The sequence below is a fragment of the Cetorhinus maximus genome, chromosome 20 (assembly GCF_964194155.1).
Source record: "Cetorhinus maximus chromosome 20, sCetMax3.hap1.1, whole genome shotgun sequence".
NCBI lineage: Eukaryota > Metazoa > Chordata > Chondrichthyes > Lamniformes > Cetorhinidae > Cetorhinus > Cetorhinus maximus.
This window is the reverse complement of record NC_135898.1, coordinates 72,423,599-72,447,416: the sequence shown is the minus strand read 5'-3', so window position 1 is coordinate 72,447,416 and position 23,818 is coordinate 72,423,599.

Sequence of the window (23,818 nt, the reverse complement as noted above, 5' to 3'; positions counted from 1 at the left end):
GAGAGAGAGGAAGAAGAAGAAAACAACTTTCTTTTGTTTGGTTGCTGCAGGACAGGAAGGCCAGGAGGCCTGACTTTGGGATTCACAACATCCTAGGTGGGTGTTTAGACTTTGTGTTTTGTCTTCAGGTGGGGGCTATAAAGAACTGTGTACTGTAGGGGGAGGATAGAAGACCATCCGGAGGGCTTGGGGAAGGAGGAGGGAGGGAGGGTGTGTGTGTGTGTGGTTATAAACCATCTTTGCTGCCACCCCCCCCCCCCAACACAACCCAGCCCTTTTTCCGGTGGCCTATATTGGCCGAAGCCATCACCTCCCCCTACCAGAAGGCCAACAAGCCCCCACCCACCATCCATCTTTTTCAGACCAAGAGACACCCACCTAGAGTTTTCCCCCCTTTCCCTCCTGTGCCTCCCTGTCCTCTGCCTCTCTCCCTCCTCTCCTCTCCTGCATTAAAGGGGGGGAGGTTATTCCAACCTCTCTCCCCCTTTTCCCCCCAGGAAGGAGCTTTATTAAAAAAAAAAATATATATATATTTAATTAAAAAAAAAAAACCATCAGTAAAATGGCCAATACTTCCCAGGGTGGGTGTGGCTCTGGCCCAAAGGCCACTTCGCCATCACCTGTGGCCGGGCCCTCGAGGGCTAACGTGGAGGCGGTGTTGTCACCGGTGGCAGGGCCTTCTAAAAAGACCTATGCGGGGGTGGCTGCTTCTGCAGCTCCTGCTGCTCCCGCGGCCCTGTCACCGTTCCGCCTCCTTACGAGGGCCCTAGGGGTAAAGAGCTACGCTCACCCTGAAATGACAATAGAGGCCTGCGTAAAGGCTATGGCTGGGGTCGTCGGCCCCTCGGCCATAGTCGCGGCCTCTAAAATGTATGGGAAGGCCATATTTTTCTTGAGGTCTGAGCGGGCGGTGCACCTCGCCCTACAAAAGGGGCTCACTGTGGGCGGGACCTTTCTGGCGGTGGACCCTCTCGAGGCCACCGCCCAGAGGCTTATAATTTCCAACGTCCCGCCCTTTCTCCCAAGTGAGCTCCTCCTCCCCCACCTTTGTAAACTGGGGGAGGTCAGGTCGGGGGTGGCGCCGATCCCGCTCGGCCTCAAGGACGCGGCCCTCCGCCACGTGTACTCTTTCCGGCGCCAGGTATTTGTCCGCTTGGCCCGGGAGGAGTGCCTGGAGGGGGCACTTTCGATAAATTATGAGGGGACCGCCTACCGGGTCTTCTGGACCGCGGAGGGCATGCGGTGCCATGCTTGCAAGGAGGCGGGGCACGTCCGAAAGAACTGCCCCGTCCTCAAGGCCGCTAGCACCGCTCAAGCGGCCGCGGCTGGCACCGCCCCTCCTCCCCCCGCCACTACTCCATCTACCTCTCCGCAAGGGGAGGCGTCGCCGGCAGTCACTGCCATCTCGGTTGCCGGTGAGGCGGGGGGAGAGCCCCCGCGTCATAAGAAGGCGCGGAGGAAGACCCGTAACCTGGGGGTGGTCCCCGAGACTCCCCAACCCCCCAAGGATCCCCAGACCCCTGTAGACACCGGCTCGGGGGAAGTAATACCATCCGGCCCCTGCGTCGTCTCCGCGTGTGCTCCCGGGCCCGTAAGTGCCGAGGCGCCGTGTGCTGGGCCCGGCGTCGTCCCTGCACGGGTCCCCGGGGCTAGCGGGGGCGAGACTCGTGTCCCCGAGCCGGGGGAAAAAGAATACCCCAAACCCCAGAGGGCGGGGCGTCCGGGTAGGCTGGACAAGGCGGAGGAGGCCCCAGAGATGGAGGTCTCCCTAGCCCCCAGCCTCCCTCGGAAGAGACGCCACCCCTCCGAGAAGGAAGAGGAGGGGGAGGGCGACGCCCAATCTGAAGAGGTTGGGTGTGTCCCCTCCCCTGATGATGAGGTGGTGGTGTCTCCGCCACCCATTAAGACCTCGACCTGCCCTCTGGGGGAATCACATACCCCTCCCCCCACCAACCTGCTGCAGTCCCCTGAACAGGGCCCCTCGGGGGTCTCTGAGGGCACCTCCCTTGTGGGGGTGCCCAATTTAGAACAACTCGATACCCCCGAGGTATCCTCTGGCCCGTCGGGGGACTGCGATGTTAATATTGTAGAAAATTTAAAAATTTTAACTGGGTCATTGGGTGGTGGTGGCGAGGAAGGCCTTCCCGCTCCCTCCCAGAACCTAGCACCGGGCGTCATTGTTTTAAATCAGGAGCTCGTCTCGAGCTCCCCGGACGACCCGGTGCCGGGAGGAGAGCGGGCGTCCGTAGCGCCGCCACCCTCTGGCCCCGACTTATTAGAGGAGACCAGAGAGGACCACTCTGGCCTTGATCCTGGGGGTGGGATCGAGGTAGAGGTGGAGCCTACTGGCAGCTCCGGACCAGCCCCCGTACTCAATACGGGGGAGGGGTTGGAAGCTGGAGGCGACGACCCGGAGGAGGACGGAGTTTCGGTGGTGAGCACCGGGGATGACCTCGACTCGTTCTCGAGCGAGTCGATGGATACCCTGGTGCCCTCCACCGACTCTCCCCTCATCCCCCCACGGGAACTCCAGGACTTTCTAGCGAGTCATCGCGGTCGCCGAAATAGAGTCCAGTTGGCCTTGGCCCGGTGGCATTCTTTTCCGCTGGTGTTCTGGTCCACTCGCGAGGCCCTCAAGGCTCCCGAGTTGGACAGGAACGCCCGGCGGAGGGTCCAAACGTTTCTCGCTGGGCTCCTGAGGGAGGGGAAGGATTAAAAAGTCCTCTCCTTCTTTTAAACAAGGTGACGGTGTATATACTCTTTGACAATGAAGACAACTATAGCCAGCCTCAACATCCGTGGCAGCAGGGACGCACAGCGCAGGTTCCGGAACTTCTCGGTCCTCAGGGACGGGAGGTATGCGGTGTGCTTCCTGCAAGAAACCCATACCGTTCCGGGAGACGAAGCTACGTGGCTCCTGGAGTGGCGAGGGGGGGTCTGCATGAGTCACCTAGCCTCCAATTCAGGCGGGGTGGCTATCTTGTTGGCCCCGCATTTTCAGCCCGAGATCTTGGGGGTCAAGGAGCCGGTGCCAGGCCGGTTGCTGCACCTGACTGTGCGCCTGGGGGGCGCGGTGCTTCACTTTGTGAATGTGTACGCTCCCCTGGGCTTGCAGCAGCAAGCGAGCTTCTTCGAAGAAGTGTCCACTCATCTGGGCTCCATCGACGCGGGCGAGTGCATCGTCCTCGGGGGGGATTTTAATTGCACCCTCGAGGACCGGGACCGTCACGGTACCCAGCACCGTACGCGAGGTGTGAGTAAGTTACGGGACTTGGTAAGGTCCTTCGACTTGGTGGACGTCTGGCGAAATCTCCATCCCGATTCCAGCGTTTTCACCTTTGTGTTACCTGGAGTCGGAGCGTCCAGACTCGACCGTCTTTACGTTTCCAAGGCGTACGTGTCCTGCGTTCCGGCGGCTTCCGTGCAGCAGGTGCCGTGCACGGACCACCGTCTGGTGTGGGCGGAGCTCGCTCCGTTTTGCGCTCGGACGGGGTCCGCGCACTGGCACTTTAACAACCTGTTGCTGGAGGACGAGCGGTTCCTGGACTCGTTTCGTCGTTTCTGGGCCGGCTGGAGAAGGAAGCGGGGAGGCTTCCCCTCCTTGAGGCTATGGTGGGACGTGGGCAAGACTCACGTCCGAGTTTTCTGTCAAGAGTACGCGAAGGGGTCGACAAAGAGGCGGAAATCCAGGGTGGAGGAGTTGGAGAAGGAGGTGCTCGACCTGGAGGCACGTCTCGGTCGGCCCGACGCGGACCCGGCCCTGCGGTCGGTGTACGATGAGAAGAAGGGCGCGTTGCGGGACCTGCAGCTCGCCGGGTCCCGGGGCGCGTTCGTGAGGTCACGGATCCGGTTCCTCAAGGACCTGGACCGTGGCTCCCCCTTCTTCTACTCGCTGGAAAAAAGGCACGGGGTCCGTCAGCAGCTCTTTACGCTGCTGGCCGACGACGGATCCCTCGTCTCGGATCCGGAGGGCATCAGGGCCATTACCGGGAACTTTTACACTGCCCTGTTCTCTTCGGATCCGTCCAGCGAGGATGCTTGCAGAGTTTTGTGGGAGGACCTGCCGCAGGTCGGCCCGGAGGGCGCCGGAAAGCTTGACTCCCCTATAAGTCTGGGGGAGCTGACCGGCGCCCTCGACGGTCTCTCCAGGGGAAAGTCCCCGGGACTTGACGGGCTGACCGTGGAGTTCTTCGGGGCGTTCTGGGACGTCCTGGGGGGCGACTTCGCGGGGGTCCTGGGGGAGAGTATCGCTACCGGGGAGATGCCCCTTTCGTGGCGCAGGGCCGTGATTGCCCTGTTGCCGAAGAAGGGGGATCTCCGCCTACTTAAAAACTGGCGCCCGGTCTCCCTCCTCAGCACGGACTATAAAATATTCGCCAGAGCCATGTCTTCTCGGCTCGGCACCGTGCTGGACCGCATGATCCACCCTGACCAGTCCTACACCGTCCCGGGCTGCTCGATCTACGACAACGTCCATCTGGTCCGGGACATAATCCACCATTCCCAGAGGGCTGGTCTGTCGAGCGCCTTCCTGTCCCTTGATCAGGAGAAGGCGTTCGACAGGGTGGATCACGAATATTTACTCGGGACTCTGCGAGCATTCGGTTTCGGGACGCACTTTGTCGCCCGGATCCGACTTCTGTACACCGCCGCGGAGTGTCTAGTGAAGGTTAACGGGTCCCTGACGGCGCCCCTTCGCTTTGGGAGAGGGGTACGTCAGGGCTGCCCCCTGTCCGGCCAGTTGTATTCTATTTGCGTGGAGCCTTTCCTGCGCCTCTTGCGGAGGAGGTTGTCGGGATTGGTTCTGCGCGGGCCGGGCATCGGGGTGGTCCTTTCGGCATACGCCGATGACGTGCTCCTAATGTTTAATGACCCGGCTGACCTGCGGAGGATGCGCGAGTGCCAGGAGGTCTACTCTGCGGCTTCTTCTGCCAGGATCAACTGGGAGAAATGTTCTGGACTCCTGGTCGGCCCGTGGCAGACGGATCCCCTACCCGAGGAGCTCAGGCCTTTCACCTGGAGCAGGACCAGCATCCTCTACCTGGGGGTCCATCTCTGCCCTGCCGAGGAATCCTGGCCGGCCAACTGGCAGGAACTGGAGACGAAAGTCACCGCTCGCCTGCGGCGCTGGACAGGACTGCTCCGAGTGCTGTCTTACCGGGGTCGAGTTCTGGTCATAAACCAGCTGATCGCCGCCATGTTGTGGTATCGGCTGGTCACTTTGACCCCTCCCCCGGACTTTGTCGCGAAAATCCAGAGAATGCTAGTCGACTTCTTCTGGGACAAAAGATTGCACTGGGTCGCCGCTGAGGTTCTGAGTCTCCCGCTTAGGGAGGGCGGTCAGGCGCTGGTGTGCCTACGCACGCAGGTGGCGACTTTCCGTCTTCAGACCCTGCAGCGATACCTTTACGTCGAGCCTCCTCCGAGATGGTGTGCCCTGGCGACGTATTTCTTCCGCCAGGTGCACGGCCTGAATTACGACGTGCAGCTCCTGTTTGTAGATCAGAGGGGCCTCGGCTCCTTCCAGGTGTTGCCCGTCTTTTACCAGGACCTGATCAAACTCTGGAACGTGGTCGCCACGCGACGCAGCTCTCCCCCGTCAGGAGTAGCGGCTATCGTCAGAGAGCCGCTGCTCAGGAATCCGCCCCTCCGTCCCTTTCAGTGGCTGGCGGAGAGGAGGGCTGTGGCTGCCGGGGTGACCAGGGTCGGGGACGTGCTGGGTGGCGGAGGACTGGGCTGGATGCTCCCGCAGGAGTTGGCGCGTCGCGCGTCAGTGAGTGTCCAGGTCGCAGCCGATGCCATCCAAGACCTAAAAACGGTCGTGCTCGGACCCGAAGTCATTTTAGGTCTGGAGGTGGCCCAGGTGCGCGGTGATCTTCCGGCTGAACGTTCCCCTGTTCGGACGGAATTCCACATTGGCCCCAAGCCCCGAACCCTCCCTCGGGTGCCGGTGCCCCGCAATAATATGAGCCGCCTCGGGGACATGCCCTCCGTGCCATTTGGCACGGCGCGGAGGGGTTTTCTGTACGGACTGCTGCTGCACACCTTCCATTTTCTCGCCCTGGTCCGCCGCCCGGACACGCCCTGGCGTGCCTTGTTGCCGTCCGGCGGCGGAGGCCCCCGATGGGAGGCCCTCTACGGAGGTGTTCTCCCTCTTTCTATCGGGGACCTGGGTTGGAGGGTGTTGCATGCAGCAGTCCCCTATAATCGTAAAATGTGTAGGTTCACGGACTCCCAAGACACCTGCCCTTTTTGCGGTCTTGTGGAGTCCGTGGACCACGTGTATATAGGGTGTCTTAGGCTGCACTCCCTTTTTAGTTATTTAAAAAATCTTTTGTTACTGTTTTGGTTGCACTTCAGTCCCACGCTCCTGATCTACGGACACCCGGTGCGGAAGGGGGTCGGGAAGGAGGAGGACCTCCTCGTGAACCTGCTCCTGGGTCTGGCCAAGTTGGCCATCAACAGGTCCAGGCAGCGGGCGATCGACGGGGGAGTCCCGCCCGATTGTTTGTCCCTCTTCCGCGGCTACGTTCGCGGCCGGATGTCCCTGGAAAGGGAGCACGCGGTGTCTGCCGGCACCATCGAGGCCTTCCGTGCTCGGTGGGCACCGCGGGGTCTGGGGTGTTTTGTTGACCCCTTTAATCACATCTTAGTTTGATGTTTGTAAGGTTCCTTTACAGTTTTTCCTTGATTTTACAGCTGACCTGACTTAGGGGCTGTGCTTGTTTTCTCCCTTGTTCTTTTTGCTCATTTAGTTTATTGTTTTGACTCAAAAGAGTTACATTTTCTTAACCTTCCTAATACTGTCGCTATGTCTGGGTGCTCCCCCGAAATCCACAGCAGAGGTGGAGGCTGCCTGCTGACTGCGACACCCTGTTTGTGACGGCCTTGGTGGGTGTCCTTTGGAGGGCCCCAGGCTGCTTTGGGTGTCCCGCTGTGGGCCAGCTGCACCCTCCTTGGCCTGTGGAACTAGAGCTGGCGGGGGGGGTCACAGAAAGAGGGGATTTGGATCGGCCAGACATTCCCGGAGTCACCTGAATGGATGGCCCAGGGGTGTCGGAGCTGCTGATCCTCCTCCCTATGGGCACCTAACAGTCCCTGGCTGACTCCTTGAGGAGAAGAGAAAGCTACAAAGAGATCAAGCTGCCCCACACCCCTCTCACATTGACACTGTTGGGGGACAACTATGGCATCAGTGATGGAGTTCAACCCACGCAGCAGTGCAGGACCAATGTCCTGTGGCGGCCGCCATCCTATCAATCGTGACCCCGAGGTGTTGACATGCCAGCGCTATCACCTCGGACTGAAGGCAGACAGACTCCTCCATCATCCATTGCAATCTGTGGAGTGCACCAGACATCCCTTCCTGATGTTCCCGCGATTTCCTTTGCAGTTCCACCAACTGATTGAGGACCAAGTACAGAGGCTCATCATCTGACTCGGACTCAGCAGATTCTTTGCTTCTAGCAGTCCTCCGAGTGCTGGCGACCAAGGATGTTACTGCCTCTGCCTGCTGTGGAACAGATTGTGTGCTGTGCTCACCAGGTTATGACCCTGACGCTACTCTACATCTGTGTCCCACTGAGGGGTGTGTCTCTGCGCTGGTGGAGGATGTGAGTGAGCGCTGTGATGGGTCTTCAATGGTGCTGCCCTCAGGGTCCTCATCCGAGGTGCTCTCAGAGCTGGAGTCGGGGTCAAGGATGCCTGAGGGCGACGTGTCAGATGGGCCTAGGACCGAAAGTGGAGGTTATTAGTGTTTGGCAGCTGCGCCGAACACAGAACTGTGGACTCAGAGTAGCATTGAGAGAGGGATAATGTGGTGCAGGATCCTCACGTGGTATTTGCCGTCGACCTCACCGACACCGCAGGAATGGTTGGCGTCCTCTGCGGCCAGCTCTAACGCTCAGTTTTCGAATGGAGTGAGGACCTTGATGTTCAGCACTCCACCCCCAAATCTGCGACCTCTCCTGTTGATGTGAGTGATCTTGCCCTGTATAAAGACAGATGGAGAGAGTGTGAGCAGGGCCAAGCCAAATAAGAAGGATGCCAGGTATGTGTGTGTGTGTTGAGGGGAGCCACGGATGGGCTGAGGTGGCAGTCTCCAGAGGAGAAGGGGCCAGATGGAGATGTGTGTGTGTGTGTGAGAGAGAGTGAGTGGTGATGTCCCTTGAGCTGGCAGTGAGTGAGATGCCAGTGAATGTGTGATGGGCTTGTGAGTGTGTGAGTTGAGAGTGATGAGATGGTTGACTTACCCTGGCAGCACAGATGAGGTCATACATCCATTTTCTGCACTGGATGGCCGGCCTCTTGCGTGCAGCATTGGCACTGACCGCCTCTGCCACCAACCCCCAAGCCAAAGTGGTGAGGCTAATGGGCCTCCTGCAGTTAGAACAGGGGTAGAGGACATTGCGGTGAGCATCCACAATGCCCAGAAGGCATCCCAGGGATGCGTTAGTGAATCAGGGGGCTGCACTCTTCCTGGCATTTGGGGCCATGATTTCAGCAGAGCGGTCCTGGGCTGCAAGCATTGAGAACTGTGCATGTGGCTGCAGTTTATATATAGCGCCCAGTGTGAGGAAGCGGTGAGGTAGAGGCCTGGCGGGCCAATTGGACGCCTGCCTCCAGCGATCCGGCATGTTTCCCATGACTGCATAATTTATGAGGCAGGAAGGGGACAATGTGGCGTGAAAACCTGCCATTGCAGCTGGCCGGGAAAATGACTTTTTTTCACATCTGCTAGTGCACTTAGCGCAAAAACGGGACAACTCCGCCCTAAACCCGGCCTCTGGAGGCCAAGTTCAAAGGGTCCCAGGGCAGGGATGGTCGGGAAGGCCTGGGTGGGGGAGGGAATGCGTGAAGGGGGCAATCGGCTTCTTGGGGGAAAGGCAAAGGGACGGGGAGGATGGTCCGGAGGCCACCAGACCTTAAGTGGGGGAGGGGGGGTGGCCGATTTCAGCAGGGGGCTTCTGATGGAGGCAACACCCCCCACCCCTTCCCGCCTGAGATCTAAACCCACTGATTTTTGGGCTCCCCCCACACAAGGTCGATCCTCCCACCAGCCTAAAACCTGAGGGCGACCGGGGGCGGGGTTGGGGGAGGGGGAGTGAGGAGTGCCCTTAAGCGGCCAATAATTGGTCAATAATAAGCGGCCAAATAATTGGTCAATAATAAGTAGCCAAATAATTGGCCACTTAAGGGTCTCAATTGGGGAAAGGGCAAGCTTCTCATCCATAGCCTTACCTGCCGCAGAGTAAAATCCCTGCGCGGTCGGGATGGGTGGGAACCCGGAGGGAACCCGGAGGGAGTTCTGTCCCTTCAATCTCATGCTTCTCCCTGCCCCCCCCCACCTAATATCCCACCGCTGGGGTAGTGTAAAATTCCTGCCAATAGAAATAAAAACCAGCAGCGATGCTGATTCACGATCATCTGTTCTACACAAAATTACCCCAAGAGTATTAATTTTAGATCAGTGCTGTGAGAATCTAAGTCCAAAAACAGTATTCTGGTAATGTCTTTATCACCGCTCCTCCTTATCAAATCAGTCACAGAAAAAGACAGTGTTGCTCGCTTGCCCCACTAGATGGTACTGCGGTGCTCTTGTGCAACATTTGGCAGTGAAATGCACTCCCCTGTGGTTAATCTAAATGGCGGCCAAAGCAGTGGCTGCATTTAAACAATCTTGTTACAGTAGTTTTACAACCAAAAATGCACATAGACAGGATCAAAAGGAATGTCAACTAGGCAAAACGAATAAATTACTTCTACTAGACTCCTGTTAGAGTGGGAACTAGGTCAACACATTTGCTGGGCATACAAGCACCAGTTTAGAGAAATAAATTCATGGACAATAAACGACATTCTTCCTGCCTTTCCTACTGTGAGTGAACTGCACCCCAGAGATAGACACGTTGCAACAGCTCATTACTGTTTGCATCTGTTAAACTTGTGGAATAATATTAAACAGATTAAAACCATTACTTTTTCACACCTTCAGTGTGACAATTCTTGGGGGGGAAAAATACCCCCTTGGGGGAGTGGGGCTGAGCTGTGGGACAAGGGGGGTGGCAGTTGTGGGGGGTGGGGGCGGGCTGAAGAGCTCTGGCGATTCCATGGGGGGAGGTGGTGTGGGATGCAGGCTGGCGAGGCTGAGGGAGCATGGGGGTGTGGCTGTTGGCGAGACTGCGGCAGCATTGGAGGGTGGGATGCAAGACAGCCCCAAACTCAAAACACCAGCCTGTTGCAGCCAACACAGGCGCAGAAACAAAGAGAAATCCACAAGAAAAGCCAAATGAAGGAAGGTACGATCCCAGAAAATCCAGAAAGGTTGCTCACTGTGCTCACCTTAACCGCCTGCCCCCAGGCTAGCCTTCATTTCCACTCTTTCAAGCTAATGGACACAGACCTGAATATTTATTGCAGGCAATCGGTTTAACTATTGTTGTGAAGATGAGTCATTAATTTGTAATGTCAGCTGCTGGATATGTATATGCTGAACTTTTTGAAAGAACGTTTTGTACCAAACAAGGGACACAGGTCTACAGCAGCTACTAAGTTGCATTTGTGAAGGCTACTTTATGGAAAAAGAGTCTACAGAACCTCTCAGGGACAATGGCAAATCCCAGATTGAAACCAGAGAGAGAGAGAGAGGTCATATGACCAGCACTCGGGTGTAAAATATACTGGATTTGAACTAACACACAGAGAGTGACACAGGGGCAGTAGGGGCAATAACCTTACCCACCCTCTCTCTCTCTCTCTCTCTCTAAAACCTCTCAACAAACCTGAGCCCTGTTTGTGCTTTGAAACCCACCAAAAGATCTTATTGCTGCAAACTGAGAGTTCTTAAATGAGGATTCCAACTCAATACCACTGTCTTCAAGAGAAAAGAGAATCAACCAGTCACAACTGCAGAGTGACTGCTTCAGTGAACCACCATGGCAATTAACTCTCTAGATGTGAATAAGCACTCGGACAATCTGTGAATAAGTTTTCTGACTTTACCTTTTCAACTTGACCACGTTTTAACATCTGATACTCTGTTAAGTCTTATTTCCTTACTGCATGCCTGGGGAAATTGTGCTTGTGTTTTTTGCCTTATTGGGAAGTTGGGCATAGTCATAGATTTTACCTGAGTCAGTTTTAGTAATAAAACTAACTCCTTAATTTTAATTCAAGGAATCTGGCTGGCTTCATTTTTACACCAGGCAATCCACAGTTAAATATATGTTGAATTGGCCATATCACATCCTTTAAAAAATTCAATCTCTTGTTGTAACCAACCTAGGAGTGGGATAAAAAAAGGAGTCAGCTCACCCCTCCTAAACTGGTCGTAACACATTACCAGATCAGGTTGGACCACATAAAACACAATTGGCTCCCATTCTTCTCTGCCAAAACTGCTTGCTGGGATCATTATTGAATATTTCACCACAAATTGTCTTCCTAAACGCCTCTCCCCTGCCTCCTTCATCCTCCTCCTTCACCAACATGTGAGGAGCTCCGAACTTACTTATCACTAACATTGAGACCATTCATTTAGTTGGCTCGACTGTATCCCTCCCTTCCCCTAGCCCACCAGGCCAAATTTGCCCTCAGGTGCCCCCATTTCCTGGCCTTGAACTCCCACCTTTCTCTATCTCCTCTTGTGCTGTCTCTGAATTCATCTTGTCCATGAGAACCATGTCTTCCTCCCTCAACCCTATTTCCAACAAACTGCCGACCACCCAACTTCCCTTCCTGGTTCCCACGTTAGCCGATATTGTGAATGGTTCACTTGCCTCAGGAACTGTCCCCCTTCAAATCTACTGTCATCACCCATTCCCTCAATAAAATAACTGCACTCTGCTCCTCTGTGCTTTCCAACTAGCGTCCCATATCCTGCCTTCTCTTCCTGTCTAAAGCCCTCAAATATGTTGTCGCTCCTGCTCCCACCCCACCCATATCCATGGCCATCTTTCCCAGAACTCCATGTTTGAATCCCTTCAAACAACTTTCCACCCTACATGGCACTGACAGAGACCATTTTAAAACCACAAATGACATCCTATGTGACTGTGACAGTGGTGAGCTTACCTTCCTCATCCTTTTTGACCTCTCTGCAACCTTTGACACAGTTGATCACACCATCCTCCTCCAATACCTCTCCTCCATCATCCAGCCCAGTGGAACTGTACTTTCCTGGCTCCATTCTAATCGATCCAATCATAGCCAGACAATCACTGCAAAATTCTCCTTCTCCCAGTCACGCACCATTGCCTCTGGTGTCCCCGAAGGATCTATATTTGCCATCTCATATTTCTCATCTATATTCCACCCTTCGGCAATATCATCTCAAAACGTCAGTTTCCACACGGATGCCCAGCTCTACCTCACCAGCTCGTTCTACCCCTCCACTGTATCTGATTTGTCACATTGCTTAACTGATAGTCAGGCCTGGGCTGATAAGTGGGTCGTGACATTCACACCACACAAGTGTCAGGCAATGACCATCTCCAACAACTGTGAATTTAACCATCCCCCCTTGATATTCAGTGGCATTACCATGACTGAATTCCTCCATTATCAACACCCTGGGAGCTTACCGTTGACCAGAAACTGAACTGGACCAGCCATATAAATACTTTAACTACAAAAGCAAGTCTGAGACTAGGAATTCTCATGCGAGTAACTTACTTCCTGACCCCGCAAAACCTGTCCACCATCTACAAGGCACAGGTCAGGAGTGTGATGGAATACGGTCCACTTGCCTGGATGAATGTGGCTCCAACAACACTCAAGAAGCTTGACACCATCCAGGAGACTTATGCAGCGCACTTATCGCACACCATCCACTATGTTAAACATTCATTCCCTGCATCATTGATACACAGTGGCAGCAGTGTACATTATATATAAGATACACTGCAGCAACTCACTAAGACTCCTTTTCTAAACCCATGACCTCTACCACCTAGAAGGACAAGGGCAGCAGATGCATGGGAACACCATCAGCTGCAAGTTCCCCTCCAAGCCACACACCATCCTGACCTGGAAATATATCGCTGTTCCTTCATTGTCAGTGGGTCAAAATCCTGGAACTTCTTTTGTAACAGCACTGAGAGTACATACTCACAGACAACAACTGCAGCAGTTCAAGAAGGCAGCTCACCATCACCTTCAAGGCAAGTACTGGATGTGCAGAAATTTCCTCCAACTACATATTGGAAATCCCAAAACCATTGTCTTCAGTCCCTGCTGCAAACTCTGTTCCCGAGTCACCAACTTTATCTCTCCCCTTGACAACTGTCTGAGGCTGAACCAAACCATTCTCAACCTTGCTGTCATAATTGACCCTGTTATGAGTCTCCAACCATCAGTATGACCACCTACTTCCACCTCTGTAACAGGGTTACCATGGGGGTTACCATTGACCAGAAACTGAACTGGACTAGCTACATAAGTACAATGGCTACAAGAGCAGGTCAGAGGCTAGGAATCCTGTGGCGAGCAACTCACCTCCTGACTCCCCTCCTCCTCCCGTCTGCCATCTACAAGGCACAAGTCAGGAGTGTGATGGAATACTCTCCACTTGCCTGGATGAGTGCAGCTCCCACAGCACTCAAGAAGCTTGACACCATCCAGGACAAAGCAGCCCGCTTGATTGGCACCACATCCACAAACATTCACTCCCTCCACCACCAACACACAATGGCAGCAGTGTGTACCACCTACAAGATGCACTGCAGGAACTCACCAAGGCTCCTTAGACAGCACCTTCCAAACCCACAACAACTACCATCTAGAAGGACAAGGGCAGCAGACATGTGGGAACACCACCACATGCAACTTCCCCTCCAAGTCACTGGCCATCCTGACGTGGGAATATATCGCTGTTCCTTCACTGTCGCTGGGTCAAAATCCTGGAACTTCCTTCCTAACAGCACTGTGGGTGTACCTACACCACAGGGACTTCAGCGGTTCAAGAAGGCAGCTCACCACCACCTTCTCAAGGGCAACTCAGGATGGGCAACAAAGGCTGGCCCAGCCAGTGATTCCCACATCCCCTGAATGAGTAAAAAAAGCGCCTGTCACAGCTTGTCTCAGCTCATCTCCTGCTGAAACCCTGGGGAGAATTTTCCACATGTCGGGTGGGCCGTGCGGGAGCGGGCGCGGACTCAATCGCCACTGGTGACCAGGTCTGTGTCGCCATTTTATGCAGGTGGGCCAATTAAGGCCCACCCAGCGTGATTCGCGGCTCCCGGGGACGGCGGGAGTGGGCGGGCGGCGGCCGATCAGCAATCGCCGCCGGGTCCAATGGCGACCCAGCGGCCTGTTTAAAGGCCAAGCTGCAGCCACACCAAGGCTGCTGTACATGGCCAGAGGTCGGGGCCAAGGCACACCAAGGCTAGCCATGCAGGAGGGTAGGGTGGGTGGTCCATGTGCGCCCTGGTTTTCTAACGAGTGCCTTGCCTGCCCCCCTCGAGGAGGTGGCAGCACGGTGGGAGGTGCTCGTGCCCCAGGACAGGAGGAGGAGGGCACCCCACTTGACCAAATGTGGAAGGGAAGAGGTAGTGGAGGTCGTGAGCTCCCACGACGTGGTGCGGCGCTCATGGGCCCAGTGCCGCAAGTGCTTCAACGACCTGCTGTGCACGGGAAGGGTGAGTAGTATGTTGGCATCGTTCACTCCACCCAGCATGTAAGCTTCTCCCCCCCTGGCACCCCACCCATGTCTGATTGGCCTGAATGCAATGAGTCATTGAGGCATGTGTCCTTAGCTGGGCGGGCCAGCATATATTCCCTTTGCGTTGGTCAGCCTGAGAGGGTGGTGATGAGATGGGTTATGCACCCCCAGCATGTGGTGGAATGACGCTCACATGACTGTGGTGGGGGCAACCTGGAGGATCTGCACCCAGGCGCACTGCTCGAACTCCAGGACATGTCGAAGTCAGGGTGATGACATGCTGGGAGGGGGTCTTCAAGGTGGTGTGGCACAGATGGATCTGCTGCCCTCTGCACTCTACAACATTGTGCCTCCTTGCAACGGCTGGTTCAAATGTGTATTTCCAAGTATGATGAAGGCAGCATGTGGCCAAAGGTCAGGGGGGTGGGAAGGATACAGCTGGCATATTTGCCTGAGTGCTGGCCAGCAGTGGGGTAAGGATCCACTGCACCCCTGCAATGGCCAACTGGGCTTGGGGTGGGCCGGCCATGAGGAGATTGACGGTACAAGTATCACTTATCAATGCTCTTTTCTCATTTCCAGGAGAAGAATTCTCACAACACCGCTGAGCGGGTGAAGACTGGCGGTGGGCCAGCCCATGTTTTACTGCTTAGCTGTTTCGAGCAGGAGGCCCTCGACCTGGAGAGGCGCCATGCGCCCAGGTCCACCGGAGCCGGAGAGGCTGGGGTTCCACGGGCAGGTATGTGTGGCCAGCACTCACGTCACCAGTAGTCCCCCAACAGCCATGGCAGTGCTGATTGTTGAGTGAGTGACGTTACCAACATGGCTTGCCCAGTGCGTGTGGAATGATGAGCGCTTGATGATCCGGGGAACAGGGATGTACATTGACATTGCCCGCAGGCTAACTGACCGAATTTCCTTACTCTTCCTTTCAGCATCATCGGCGCAAGGCCGGGACCCAGACCAGCAGGACCCCCTCTGACACCTGAGGGCCATGAAGTTACAACATCAGAAGCGTCACACCATCTCTGCCAGGCAGGCACCAGCACAGATACTGGCACCCCAGTGGGCATCAGATCTTCAGCTAGTGTCCCGGGCACAGCGGTGAGGGCACTTCACAGTCGCATGAGGAGCTGGTGGAGACAGAGAGTGCCCATGGTGCCAGCAGTCGGAGGACTGCAGGGGCCCAGGCCGTGGCTGATGATGAGCCTCTGGAGTCGTCCGTGATGCAGCCAACTCATGAGATGCGGCCGGGTGTGCGGGACCATCTGGTGGAGATACATGAGGCTGTGCTTGGCTTGGTGTCAGTGGTGGAGGAGCCTACGCAGACCGTAGCCGATGCTTTGAGTCTCATGGCTGAGCACCAAGCTTCCTCCATGGAGAGAGTGGCGACTCTCATTGGAGAGGCAGCTCCAGGGACAGGATCAGGGGTTCCTGGGGTTGCGCTCGGACCTGCAATCCCTCACAGCGGCATTGACCTCAGGTGGTCAGTGCCCGTGTGGGGAGTGGTTTGGTCACCAGGTATCCCACCTTGGCGCCCATCCATCTATGGTGAGCAGGGAGGGACGAACAGACCTCACGTCAGCGGATCAGTTGCCTGTCATCTCTGCTGGCACCTCTCAGGACGCTCCGGATGAGGCGGGCAGCTCCTCCGACCCTCTGCCAGTGGCCAAGGCACCCAATGAGGCTGCGACGACTGGAAAGATGCCAGCTGCAGAGCTGACAGCTCCCTCCCAGGCAGGTCCATCACAGGCTCGACGGGCCAGAGGACGTCCGCCAGGGTCATCGAGGCCAACAGGACAGCAGAGAGAGCAGGCTGTCTCAGATGCCAGTGCCAGCGAGGGGGCACCACAAAGACGTAGCACCTGCAAACGTAAAATGAACCCGGTTTCATCATTGGTGGTTTTTTGTTGGCCCTCCAGTGAGTTCATTCTGATTGTGTGTGAAGTGCGACACCATTTTATTTGTGTTATGTTAATTGACTTTTGTGAAAACATTAAATTAATTAACTAAATTTAATTGGGCAGGTGGATGGATTCCTGAGATGTTATGAGTTATGAGCAATTTGTGTGTCATTGACATTTATTGACTGGGTCCATTGTCAATGCTCCTATCCTGACAGATTTTGCACTAAGGTCTCCAGTATGGAGCCTGCAGCCCAGGCTTGTGTTGGAGATCCATATGTGGTGTGCTAGCTGAAGGTTCCTTGGGTAAGAGTGTCCCAGGTGTCCCTGCCTCCCTGGAGTATGCCCGGGTCAGCGTCTGCCCCATCAGCATTTCCCTGTGCGTGCTCATCCTCGGACTCACTGCTGGACTCATTATGTTCAGCCGCAGCCACTGCGTCTATATCTTCTTCATCCATAGTGTCCCCACTTTGCAGCGCAAGGTTGTGGAGAGCGCAGCATGTGACTACTATCAGCGACACTCGATCTGGGGGGTACTGGAGTGCGCCACCCGAGCAGTCCAGGCATTAGAAGCGCATCTTGAGAAGACCGATGGTTCTCTCCACCACAGCCCTTGTGGAGGCGTGGCTCCTATTGTACCGCTGCTCAGCCTCTGTTCTTGGATGGCGGAGAGGCGTCATGAGCGACCTTCTGAGGAGATAGCCCTTGTCACCCAGCAGCCATCCATCCAGCCGGGCTGGAGCACTGAAGAGCCCCGGCACCTGGGAGTGTCTGAGGATGTAGGCATTGTGGGAGCTGCCTGGGTACCTTGCACAGACTTGTAGAATCAGTATCCTGTGGTCACACACTATCTGCACGTTCATGGAGTGGAAGCCCTTCCTGTTGACGAAGGCACCGGGCTCACCTGCTGGCGCCTTGATGGCCACATGTGTACAGTCTATAGCACCCTGGACACGGGTGAAGCCAGCAATGGCCGCAAAGCCTGTGGCTCACTCTGTCTGGCTGGCCTCGTCCCAAGGTAGTGGATGAAGGTCAATGCACGCCTGAACAGAGCGTCTGTAACCTGCTTGACACAAGTGTGGACAGCTGATTGTGAGATGCCGCAAAGATCACCCACCGAGCCCTGAAAAGAGACGGAGGCATAGTCGTAGAGGGCATCTGTGACCTTTAGAACCACTGGCATGGGGTGTCCACCCACACAGTTAGCGGAGATCTCAGGCCCAATCATCTGACAGATATAGTTGACTGTCTCCCTTGAGAGACGGAGCTTCTTTTGGCACTGCACCTCAGACATATTGAGGTAGCTGCTTCACCGCCTGTATACACTGGCAGCGGGATAGTGGCGTCTTCTGCGGCCCTTCCGCCTTCGACTACCTCTTGGCCCTGCACCCCTTGTGCCTGCTCCTCCCAAAGGTGGCGCCCCTGGAGGTTGAATATGCACTCCTGGCCTCCTCCCCCTTCTGGCTCTCCCTTCCTCCTCAGAGAAGGTGCCTCCAGTGGAGAGATCACCTCCCATTCCCAGGCTCAGGGAGGCTTCCTGAAATCTACAGGCCCCAAAACAAATCCTCACTGCAAAGTACTGACCTTAAGGTTATGAGTCCAGTCCAAGCAGCTGGTATGGATTTTGAAGTTGTCCAGCTCACACAGGCAAGTTTCAGTAACTTCTGTACAATAACTTCTAAATCTGTAGAATCGCAATCCCACTGAGCCCTCTTCTCCCGCTCATGGATGAGGTTTATACAAATTTCTGCTACCCGCCTGCCTGTTGCGCCCGTGCGAGAATCGCACAAGTGCCGCAAAATCCCTGTCAATGGAAGCCTCAAGGGCTTTAAAGGCCCGTTAATTATTGGCGGGCGCACAACGGGGATTGTCGCGCGCCCGCCCACTGAAATGTCCCGATGGCGCACGGTGACATCGAGACACTTGCCCAACGTCACCGCGCGCCATTTTATGTGTTGGTGTGCAGGTCCCGCCCCCGCACATCGACAGGAAATTTCTGCCCCCTCATCCATGCCTTAGTCAAGTCAAGACTCAACAATCCTAATGTCCAGCCTTCTATTCTCTGCAGAAACCTGAGTTCATGCAGAATTCTACTGCCCGTATCTTAACTTGCACCAAGTCCCATTTGCCCATTATTTCTCTGCTCACTGGCCTACTTTGGCATTCATTTTAAAATACTGACCCTTGCTTTCAAATCCCTCATATGTTCTCACTCCTCCCTCTCTTCTAGCCCTTCAATCCTCTGAGATATCTACATTCCTTAGTTCTGTGCAACCTGATTTTAATCATTACAACTTTGGCAGCCATGCCTTCAACTGTCAAGGCCCTGAGGTTTGGAATTCCGTTCCTAAATCTATTTGCCTCTCTAGTTCTCTCTCATGATTTAAAATGCCCCTTAAAACCTACCACGTTGGTATGCTTTTGGTCATTGCCCTAATATCTTCTTATGAGGCTTGGTGTCAAATTGTGCTGCATAACACTCCTGTAAAGCACCTTGGGAATTATTACCACATTAAGGCCGCTATATGCATGCAATTTGCTATTGTTGTTTTTATCTCTTTTAAAGTAGGATGCAGGCAAGTGCCTTTGTCTTAGTGTTTGTAACATTCCTGACAAGATTTTGATAAATAATTCCTGCTAGGCTATCCTGATATCCCAGAGAGGATAGCCAATTAATAGCTGATCCGCACAAACCAGGAGAGTTTCGGTTTTAACTCTTAATCTGATCTGAAAGGTAATTTCAGGCAGGTCAGAAATTACAACACTGGAACTGTTTCCAGTGCTGGGTTTGTGTGTCTGAAAGCTGTCCAGCCACCTTTCCCAGAGAATAACTCAGAGGACAGGATCAGACTGAACTGTAATGCTGAGAGGGGAGCATGAAAAACTGGCAAAGTGGAACAGGAGCCTGGTACCTACAAGGTACCTAACTCGGCCATCATTTCCACACCCGAGATTTGTGCTTCGTGGCGAACAGCCATTCATTACACTCACCCACGGACTTTCCATCTGTAATTGCACTGGACTTTTGAGATGATTAAAAAGCAATTTCAGTGCAGCGTCTTCTACAGGAGATCTGGAACCAGTGTAAACAGGGCAAGCAACTGTACATTTCCTTAACCAAGCAGCTTTGTAGAATCATTAATAAGCAGCACAAAGTCTGATCAGGAAGTCAGTCAAAATGGCGAATCCAATGTCAAATCAGAAACAGAAAGTGAAATAAAGAGAGGGAAAGAAAGACTGGATTAAGGGAGGGAGAGGTAAGAGACAGAAATAACTTTTTAAATCTGCAATAATTGAAATCTGAAGAAATGGGATTTCACACTTGTAAAAAGTTATTTTTATTGTCATAGAGGTTCTTTGGCAGTAAGAAAGACTTATCACACCTTTAAAATTTCACTTACACTGGAATGAACAAGTAAGTCCTAAGTACTGCTCTTCTCTCTGACAGGATTTCCATTTGTCACCTCATTTCTCTATTTCCTTAGTTCTGATGAAGAGTCATATGGACTCGAAACATCAACTGTGTTCCTCTCTGCAGATGCTGTCAGACCCGTTGAGTTTTTCCAGCTATTTTTGTTTTTGTTTCAGATTTCCAGCATCCGCAGTATTTTGTTTTTAACTAAGCCTTAAGTTTACCTGGTGATTTTTAAAAATTCATTCATAGGATGTAGGTGTCACTGGCTAGGCCAGCATTTATTCCTAATTTCCCTTGAGAAAGTGGTGGTGAGCTGCCTTCTTGAATGGCTGAAGTCCACGTGGCAGCGGTACACCCACAGTGCTGTTAGGGAGAGAGTTTCAGGATTATGATCCAGTGACAGTGAAGGAACAGCAGTATATTTCCAAATCAGGGATGGTGAGTGGCTTGGCGGGGAGCTTCTGGGTGGTGGTGTTCCCATGTGTCTACTGCCTTCATCCTTCTAGATAGTAGCAGTTGTGGGTTTGGAAGGTACTGAATAAGGAGCCTTGGTGAATTCCTGCATGGCATCTTGTAGATGGTACACATTGCTGCTACTGTGCGTTGGTGGTGGAGGGAATGGGTGTTTGTGGATGAGGTGCCAATCAAGTGGACTGCTTTGTCCTGGATGGTGTCAAGCTTCTTGAGTGTTGTTGGAGCTGCACTCATCCAGGCAAGTGGAGTTCAGCTCTGTTCACCTGTTCAGTTCACCTCTGGAGTTCAGCTCTTTTGTCCTGTTTGAACCAAGGCTGTAATGAGATCAAGAGCTGAGTGGCCCTGGTGGAACCCAAACTGAGTGTCAGTGAGCAGGTTATAACTAAGCAAGTGCTGCTTGATAGCTCTGTTGATGACCCCTTCCATCACTTTACAGTTGATCGAGAGTAGACTGATGGGGCGGTAATTGGCCAGGTTGGATTTATCCTGCTTTTTGTGTACAAGACATACCTGAGCAATTTTCCACATTTCTAGGCAGATACCAGCATTGTAGCTGTACTGGAACAACTTGGCGAGGGGCGCGGCAAGTTCTGGAGCACAAGTCTTCAGTGCTATTGCCGGAATATTGTCAGGGCCCATAGCCTTTGCAGTATCCAGTGCCTTCAGCTGTTTCTTGATATCACATGGAGTGAATTGAATTGGCTGAAGCTGACATCTGTGATGCTGGGGAACCCCGGAGGAGGCCGAGCCATCTCGTCCACTCAGCCCTTCTGGCTAAAGTTTGTTGCAAATGTTTCAGCCTTATCTTTTGCACTGATGTGCTGGGCTCCTCCATCATTAAGGATGGGGATATTTGTGGAGCCTCCTCCTCCAGTGAGTTGTTTAATTGTGCACCACCATTCATGACTGGATGTGGCAAGACTGCAGACCTTAGACCTGATCTGTTAGTTAGCCCTATCGCTTGCTACTTATGCTGTTTAGCACACAAATAGTCTTGTTTCATAGCTGCGCCAGGTTGACACCTCATTTTAAGGTATGCCTGGTGCTGCTCCTGGCATACCCTCCTGCACTCTTCATTGAAGTTTAGTGTGTATATTATACAAGTATAGCAATTCCACACTGTACCATGTATTTGAACACTACATCTTGAAGTGAGATGATGCCATAGTGAAGCTTCTGGAGCAGCAGCACAACTTGGACAGAAGCTTTCCGATATTCTTGTTTGACTGCCTGTATACAGTCACCCGAAGATGTAATAACAGTGATAGCCTCAACATTATTTTTACTGCAAAATCCAGGCCAATATGTTTCAACCTCACACTGCTATGTGTGTGTGTGTGTGTGTGTGTGCATGTGTCTGCTTCAAGTAGCATGGCTGGTGCCACACAAGTACATGTGCATTGTGATGCATATTGTTGTTGTAGTGACAATGCCCACTGTTTTCTTCGGTGAAGCACAAACACTACTTCCATTGCTACAATGGACATATTCAAATATCATTAAACAACAACACCATGCCCAAAGGCTTGTATCCTCCAGGCCCTGTCTGGCATGCCAGCTGATAATCTTCATATTGATCTCCTTGTAGAAGATAATATTTGTTATGTCAATAATAACCTGCCTCAGCATAGTGATGCCTGCTAAGGCCATCCTCTAGAGTATTGTCCAAAGTTTAATTTTGCCAAGAACAATAAAAGCTGCATCACAGTCTCCAGTAGAACAAAATGTAAAGATCTTACCTACTGAAAATGGGAAATCAGATTGAAAACACACACACACACACACATACACACACATGAATATTCAGTCTGTACCTAAGGGTGGTTAGTGAAAATTCTTTCTCAACTACTCTTTTCTAGCCTTATGTAATCATTCAGAAATATTTAACACTGCTCTTTAGTACTTCACTTCAAGCATGGTGAGCCATATTCAGGTTAATGTTCACAATGCTTCCATACGATACAATGCAGGCAAATATAGATGGTGCCAGCAAACTTCTGGGATAATGGGCACTTATTAAGTATCGACTGCCATACAATGGACTTTGTAATAACTCCCTGAGTGAACACTTCCGAAGCATGTTGACGTTTAGTGGCAAGTCACCTTTTGACCTATAGATATTTTGACCAGTATCCACAATCATTTGAGGGTCTTCACCATAAAAATAGGACCTTACTCTTCCCATCTGTGCTATAATTTGTATATCATACAACTGAATTGACATAAATTTTTAGTCTTTAAAGACATCAGATAATTTTATACTTTTTTTTCTTGGACAGAAGTTATTGCCCACCTATTTAAGAGTCAACCACATTGCTGTGGGTCTGGAGTCACATGTAGGCCAGGCCAGGTAAGGGCAACAGATTTCCTTCCCTAAAGGGCATTAGTGAACCAGATGGGTTGTTATGACAATCAGCAATGATTTTGTGGTCATCATCAGACTTTTAATTCCAGATTTTTAATTGAATTCAAATTTCACCATCTGCCTTGGTGGGATTCAAACTCAGATCCCCAGAGAATTACCCTTGGGTTGTCTGGAATACTAGTCCAGTGACAATACCACTATGCCACCACCTCCCCCATGGCTGCTCAGTTGCAGTCCATTGATGTTATTATTAATTCTGTGTATGTAACTGCCAGTGGGCTGATAATGAAAGCAGGAGAGACAAACAAAAAGCTTCTCTGATTTCAAATAAATTTCAATTTCCTCTCGCATATAAGTCACTGTTTCAGAAGCAACTGCATTGCAAGATAAGGAACACGTAGAAATTTGATTTTTATTGGACATGTTGTGTCTCCGGGTCAGAATAATATGACATTAAACAGATTGTAGTAATCAAAGATTCCTGCTTCATAACTGCCCCAAAGCGAACAGGCAGACAAGCATAAAACCAAAATATTCAGAAAATTACACATCATTCCAATCTGTTTTGCTTCATGATTCTGAAGTTGTACTTATAAATTGACAAAGGTATGAAAAACTATTTTTTTTAAAAGACAGAGACAAGAGGAGAAAGTAAAGTCGCTTCAGCAATGGAACACACTTGGCAAATTGGAGAAAGCAAATCATTTCCTTGGGTTTTTCAGGGGGCATTTTTGGAGGCAACAGTGCGAAAACAGCAATTAATTAGTGTTCAATCCCAGTAGTATTCAATTGTTCAGTGTTGGATTGTGTGTGTCTGTTTACTGTTCACTTGTGCTGTTAGTCAAGCATGTGGATGTGGTTAGAGAAACAGAAATTAGAAGTAAGCTGGTGGCAAAAGCACTGTCAATAAATATCCTGTTTAGACATAAAAACTGGTGTATCATCTCTGCATATCTCTGAGGCAAAAAACACATTTACCACTCCATTGCAAAATTACAGTA